The 6,991-nt window shown below is 55.6% G+C and overlaps 1 long non-coding RNA gene across 1 annotated transcript; it reads right to left on the reverse strand.

The window, feature by feature from the left end:
• Positions 1-657: 657 nt before the first annotated feature.
• Positions 658-5,034, reverse strand: LOC107307744. Its single transcript, XR_001552500.2, has 3 exons — positions 4,983-5,034; positions 3,291-3,432; positions 658-802 (listed from the first exon to the last, which is right to left on the reverse strand). It is a non-coding gene; the product is annotated as an uncharacterized LOC107307744 (long non-coding RNA).
• Positions 5,035-6,991: the final 1,957 nt, after the last annotated feature.

Consider the following 6,991-nt stretch of genomic DNA (forward strand, 5'->3'; position numbering starts at 1 on the left):
CGTTCATTGTGCAACCTTTAATGCAACCACTGTACATCTGCAGTGTGTCCTTAATGCATCCTTTAATGCAACCTTTAATGCAACCATTCTTCACCCACTTGGTGCATCCCCAATGCAAACACTGTGCATCCGCTGCATGTCCTTAATGCAACCACTCTGCATCACCCGTAATGCAACCACTGTATAGTTGCAGTGTGTCCTTAATGCAACCCCTGTGCATCCTTTAATGCAACCACTCTGCACCCGCTCGGTGCATCCCCAATGCAACCACTGTGTATCCGCTGCATGTCCTTAATGCAACCACTCTGCTTTCATTGTGCAGCCTTTAATGCAACCACTGTACATTTGCAGTGTGTCCTTAATGCAACCCCTGTGCATCCTTTAATGCAACCACTCTGCACCCGCTCGGTGCATCCCCAATGCAACCACTGCACGTCCTTAATGCAACCACCCTCCATCACCCGCAATGCAACCACTCTGCCCCTGCTGCAACTCCCCCTGCACTGCAGCACGCTTCCCTTCTTGCAACCCCTGCAACCCACTGCCACCTCTGCAGCTGTTTTGCATCCCCTCCACCCCCCAATGCAACAAAAAGCAGCCCCCAACCCCTCCCCATTCATCCCACCCCCCTTTGGAAGGCTCCTCATGATGCAACGCTGCAACCCCCCATGCATGCACGGTTCCATCCCTACCTCTCGCTGCAGCACCAGCTCCTTGGTGAACTGCGTTGCTTCCTCGCTGAAGGGTTCCCCTTCTTGCACCATCCCGGGGAGGTTGCGTGCACCGCGGGGGCATTCGATGCCTGCAGGGAGGGCTGCATTGGTGCGCTGCAATGTGTGTGTGCACACTGCAGAGCGTGCAACCCTGCCTGCAGCGATGCATGTAGCCGCGTGCAAAACATGCGTCAGCAGCTGTGCACGTGCAGCTCCCCGTGTGCACACAATGCCTGCAGCCATGCATGCAGCTGTGCATGGAGACATGCGTGCAGCTGGGCATGTATCGGTGTGCAAAGCTGTGTATGTGCATGTCCCAGCATGGAACTGCACCGCTCTGCACAGCATTGCATGGGAATGCATGGCTCCATGCAGCTCTGCGGGGCTTTGCACAGCTCTACATGGCTCTACATTGCTCTGCATGGCTCTACATTGCTCTGCATTGCCCTGCATTGCTCTACATGGCTCTGCATGGCTCTACATGACTCTGCATTGCTCTGCATGGCTCTACATGGCTCTGCATGGCTCTACATGGCTCTGCATTGCTCTGCATGGCTCTACATTGCCCTGCATTGCTTTACATGGCTCTACATGGCTCTGCATGGCTCTACATGGCTCTGCATGGCTCTACATTGTTCTACATTGCTCTGCATCGCTCTGCATGGCTTTGCATGGCTCTACATTGCTCTACGTGGCTCTATATGGCTCTGCATGGCTCTACATGGCTCTGCATTGCTTTACATGGCTCTACATGGCTCTGCATTGCTCTGCATGGCTCTACATTGCCCTGCATTGCTTTACATGGCTCTACATGGCTCTACATGGCTCTGCATGGCTCTGCATTGCTCTACATGTCTCTGCATGGCTCTACATTGCTCTGCATGGCTCTGCATTGCTCTACATGGCTCTACATGGCTCTGCATGGCTCTACATGGCTCTACATGGCTCTACATTGCTCTGCATGGCTCTACATTGCACTGCATGGCTCTACATGGCTCTACATGGCTCTGCATTGCTCTACATGGAATTGCATGGCTCCGCATTGCTCTACATGGCTCTACATGGCTCTGCATTGCTCTGCATGGAATTGCATGGCTCCACATTGCTTTACATGGCTCTACATGGCTCTGCATGACTCTACATTGCTCTACATGGCTATGCATGGCTCTGCATGGCTCTACATGGCTCTGCATGGCTCTGCATTGCTTTACATGGCTCTACATGGCTCTGCATTGCTCTACATGGCTCTGCATGGCTCTGCATTGCCCTGCATTGCTCTACATTGCTCTACATGGCTCTGCATTGCTCTATATGGCTCTACATGGCTGGACATGGCTCTACATTGCTCTGCATGGCTCTACATGGCTCTGCATTGCTCTGCATGGCTCTACATGGCTCTGCATGGCTCTACACTGCACTGAATGGCTCTACATTGCTTTACATGGCTCTACATGGCTCTGCATTGCCCTGCATTGCTCTGCATTGCTCTGCATGGCTCTGCATGGCTCTACATGGCTCTACATGGCTCTGCATTGCCCTGCATTGCCCTGCATTGCTCTGCATTGCTCTACATGGCTCTACATGGCTCTACATGGNCATGGCTCTACATGGCTCTACATGGCTCTGCATTGCCCTGCATTGCCCTGCATTGCTCTGCATTGCTCTACATGGCTCTACATGGCTCTACATGGCTCTGCATTGCCCTGCATTGCTCTGCATTGCCCTGCATTGCTCTGCATGGCTCTACATGGCTCTGCGTGGCTCTACATTGCTCTACATTGTTCTACATGGCTCTACATGGCTCTGCATGGCTCTACATTGCCCTGCATTGCTTTACATGGCTCTACATGGCTCTGCATTGCTCTACATTGCTCTACATGGCTCTACGTGACTCTACACGGCTCTGCATGGCTCTGCATGGCTCTACATGGCTCTGCATGGCTCTACATGGCTCTGCATGGCTCTGCATGGCTCTGCATGGCTCTACATTGCTCTACATGGAATTGCATGGCTCCGCATTGCTCTACATGGCTCTGCATGGCTCTACATGGCTATGCATGGCTATACATGGCTATACATGTGCTATACATGGCTATACATGGCTATACATGGCTATACATGGCTATACATGGCTATACATGGCTATACATGGCTATACATGGACCTACATGACTCTGCATGGCTCTGCATGGCTCTGCATGGCTCTACATTGCTCTACATGGCTCTACATTGCTCTTCATGGCTCTACATGGCTCTGCATAGCTCCGCATGGGTCTACATGGTTCTTCATGGCTCTGCATGGCTCTACATTGCTCTGTATGGCTCTGCATTGCTCTGCATTGCCCTGCATTGCTTTACATGGCTCTACATGACTCTGCATGGCTCTGCATGGCTTTGCATGGCTCTACATTGCTCTACGTGGCTCTATATGGCTCTGCATTGCTCTACATGGCTCTGCATGGCTCTGCATTGCTCTGCATGGCTCTACATGGCCCTGCATGTCTCTGCATTGCTCTGCATGGCTCTGCATTGCCCTGCATTGCTCTGCATTGCTCCCCACGTTGCATGGCGTCTCACCAGCCAGCAGGAAGGTGATGAGACAAGTCTCTTTGGGCAGGAAGAGTTTGAGCCTGGACCCACTGAAGACGTATTCGACCACGGCCTCCGAGCGGCCGGCGCGCTGCAGGAACGGCAGGAACTGCTTGGCCTTCTGCGTGTCCTGAATGGGATAATGGGGGTTAAATGGGGGGTATTGGGGGGGTATAGGGGGGGGGGGAAATTTTAAATAGGGGGGGGGTCTGGGGCATATTGGGGGCATATGGGGTGGTGGGGGGCTATTGGGATTATAGGGAGGTGTGGGGGTATGGCGGGCTATGGGGGCTATAGGGGGAGGTGGGGGTCTGGGGGGCTATGGAGGGTATAGGGGGATAATAGGGGGGGTTGGGGTATATGGGGGGCTAATGGGGGGCTATTGGGATTTATAGGGCCGTTGTGTTGGGGTATGGCGGCTATGAGGGCTATACGGGGAGGTGGGGGTATGGGGGGCTATGCGGGATATAGGGGGATAATAGGGAGGTCTGGGGTATAGGGGGAAGATTGGGGGTGGAGGGAAGAGGTGGGATATTGGGGTCTATATGGGGGGTAGTGGCGGGGTCTGGGTATAGGGAGCTATGGGGGGGTAGGGGTGTGGGGTAGGGGGCTTATAGGGGTGGACGGGGGGTGTGGGGTATGGGGGCTATGGGGGTGGAGGGGGTGTGTGGGGCATGGGGTCCTATGGGGCAGTATATGGGGCTGTGGGTCTGGGGGACTATGGGGGATATAGGCGGGGTGTGGGGTAATGGGGGGCTAAATTGGGGGGGCATGTGGGGCTATAGGGGGGGTCTGGAGTATAGGAGGATATGGGGGATTATAGGGGGTGTGGAGACTATGGGGCGTATAGGGGGGATAAACAGGGGGGTCATGGGTATCGGGGGCTATGGGGGATATAGTGGGGTGGTGGGGTATGGGGGGCTATCTGGGGGCTAATGGGGAACATAGGGGGGTGTGGGGTATGGGGTGCTATGGGGTGCTATTTGGGGGTGCAATAGGGGGGTGTGGGGTATGGGGGGCCATATTGGATGGAGGGGCTATGGGGGGCTAATCGGGGGGTAATTGGGGTAGTGGTGGGCATACGGGGGGCTAATGGGGGGTGGGTTATGGTGGGCTAAATTGGGGGGTATTCTCCACAAAGACTATGGGGGTATGGAGGGTATTAGGGGGGTATGAGGGTGGCAAGGGCGTGTGGGGGTATGGGGGGACACTATTGGAGGGTATAGGGGGCATATAGGGGGGTCTGGGGTATGGGGCGCTATGGGGGGTATAGGGGGACTTATAGGGGGGTGTGGGGTATGGGGGCTATGGGGGGGGTAATAGGGGGATATAGGGCGGGTGTGGGGTATGGGGGAGCTATGGGGGGGTATAGGAGGATAATAGGGGAGGGGTGTGGGTAGGGGAGCTACTGGGGGGTATGGGGGGTAATAGGGGGATATTAGGGGGGTGTGGGGTATATGGGGGTATGGCGGGGTAAATAAGGGGATATAGGGGGGTTGTGGGTGTATGGGCGGGCTATATGGGGGGTTAATGGGGGGTATAGGAGGAATATAGGGGGGTCTGGGTATTGGGGGGTCTGGGGGGGTTATAGGGGCTATGGGGGCGCTATTGGGGGGTAATTGGGGCTATTAATGGGGGCCATGGGGGCTCCTAATCGGGGTGGTGGGGGTTGTTGCTGACCCCGGAGATGTCCCGGCCACGCGGTGGATGGGCACTCCTTCTTGCTGTGCAGCCCCTTTTGCCGTTCGAATGGCTCTTGCTCTCTGCAAACAGAGGATGGCAGGCAAGGGGTGGACGCGCACCGACGCACAGCTGGGCCGCAGCACAGCTGGATGGAACCCATCCGACACACAGCACAGCTGGGTGGCGCACAGCTGGACCACAGCACAGCTGGATAGGGCACATCTGGGCCACAGCACAGCTGGATGGCACACAGCTGGAACGCAGCACAGCTGGATGTGGTGCCATATGTGGGGGCCACAGCACAGCTGGGTGGCGCACATCTGGACCACGGCACAGCTGGATTTGGTGTCACACACACATCTGGATCAGAGCACAGCTGGGTCACAGAACAGCTGGATTGTGCACAGCTGGATGGCACACAGCTGGATGGAACCCATCCGACACACAGCACAGCTGGACAGCACACAGCTGGATACTAGCACAGCTGGATAGGGCACATCTGGGCCACAGCACAGCTGGATGGGCCACAGCACAGCTGGATGGCACACATCTGGACCACATCACAGCTGCATTTCAATGCCGTGCACCCACTCAGGACCCCCTCCCCAAGCTGCATTACCATGCAGCAGCACCACCACCCCTCCACCCATGCATGCATGCAATGCAGCCGGGCTGCAGCTCTCACCGCGCCTCTGCAGCCAGCAGCTCGTCGTAGTGGGACGATCTCTGGTCGTCGTCCTGCCGGTAGCGGATGACGGTGGCCAAACCTTTGCTCACCAACGCCTCGGCGATGTTGCTGCAATGCAATGCAATGCAATGCAACGCAATGCAATGCAATGCAGAGAAAGGAGGGGAAGGTCAGCACCCAAAACGTGCACACTTTGCAGCAGCAAAGAGCAAAGGGTGAGTTATCAACCCCCCCATCCCAACCTAAATTGCTTTTGGGGTCTGCAAAGGGAACAGGGAGAGCAAAGGGGTGAGGTGCAGCTCTGATGCAACCACGGTGCATCCCTGGTGCAACCCCAGTGTATCCCAGATGCAACCCTGGTGCATTCTTAGTGCATCCCTGATGCAACCCCAGTGCATCCCTGGTGCAACCCCAGTGCATCCCTGGTGCAATTCCAGTGCAACTCTGATGCAACCCTGGTGCGTCCCTGGTGCATTCTTGGTGTATCCCTGATGCAACCCTGGTGCATCCCTGGTGCAATCCAGTGCAACTCTGATGCAACCCTGGTGTGTCCTTGGTGCAACCCCGGTGCATTCCTGGTGCATTCTTGGTGTATCTCTGATGCAACTCTGGTGCATCCCTAGTGCAACCCCAGTGCAACTCTGATGCAATCCTAGTGCATTCTTGGTGCGTCCCTGGTGCAACTCTGATGCAACTCTGGTGCATCCCTGGTGCAACTCCAGTGTATCCCTGATGCAACCCTGGTGCACTCTTGGTGCAACCCGAGTGCATCTCTGGTGCATTCTTAGTGCGTCCTTGATGCAACCATGGTGCATTCTTCGTGCATCCCTGGTGCAATCCCAGTGCTTCCCTAATGCAACCCTGGTGCATCCCTGGTGCATCCTTGGTGTATCTCTGATGCAACCCTAGTGCATTCTTGGTGCATCCCTGATGCAGCTCCAGTGCATCCCTAAGAGGGGGCTGAGAGGCTGTGGATGCAGTGGGATGCATTTGGGGTGCAGTGGGATGCAACAGGATGCAATGGGAGGCCATGGGATGCCATAGGATGCAGTGGGATGCAATAGGATGCAGTGGGATACAATGGGATGCAATGGGAGGCCATAGGATGCAGTGGGATGCAATAGGATGCCATGGGATGCTGTGGGATGCAACAGGATGCAGTGGGATTCAATAGGATGCAGTGGGATGCAATAGGATGCAGTGGGATGCCATAGGATGCAGTAGGATGCAATAGGATGCAGTGGGATGCAATAGGATGCAGTGGGATGCAATGGGATGCAACAGGATGCAGTGGGATGCAATAGGATGCAGTGGGATG

This window comes from Coturnix japonica, unplaced genomic scaffold (assembly GCF_001577835.2).
Source record: "Coturnix japonica isolate 7356 unplaced genomic scaffold, Coturnix japonica 2.1 chrUnrandom843, whole genome shotgun sequence".
Classification (NCBI taxonomy): Eukaryota; Metazoa; Chordata; class Aves; order Galliformes; family Phasianidae; genus Coturnix; species Coturnix japonica.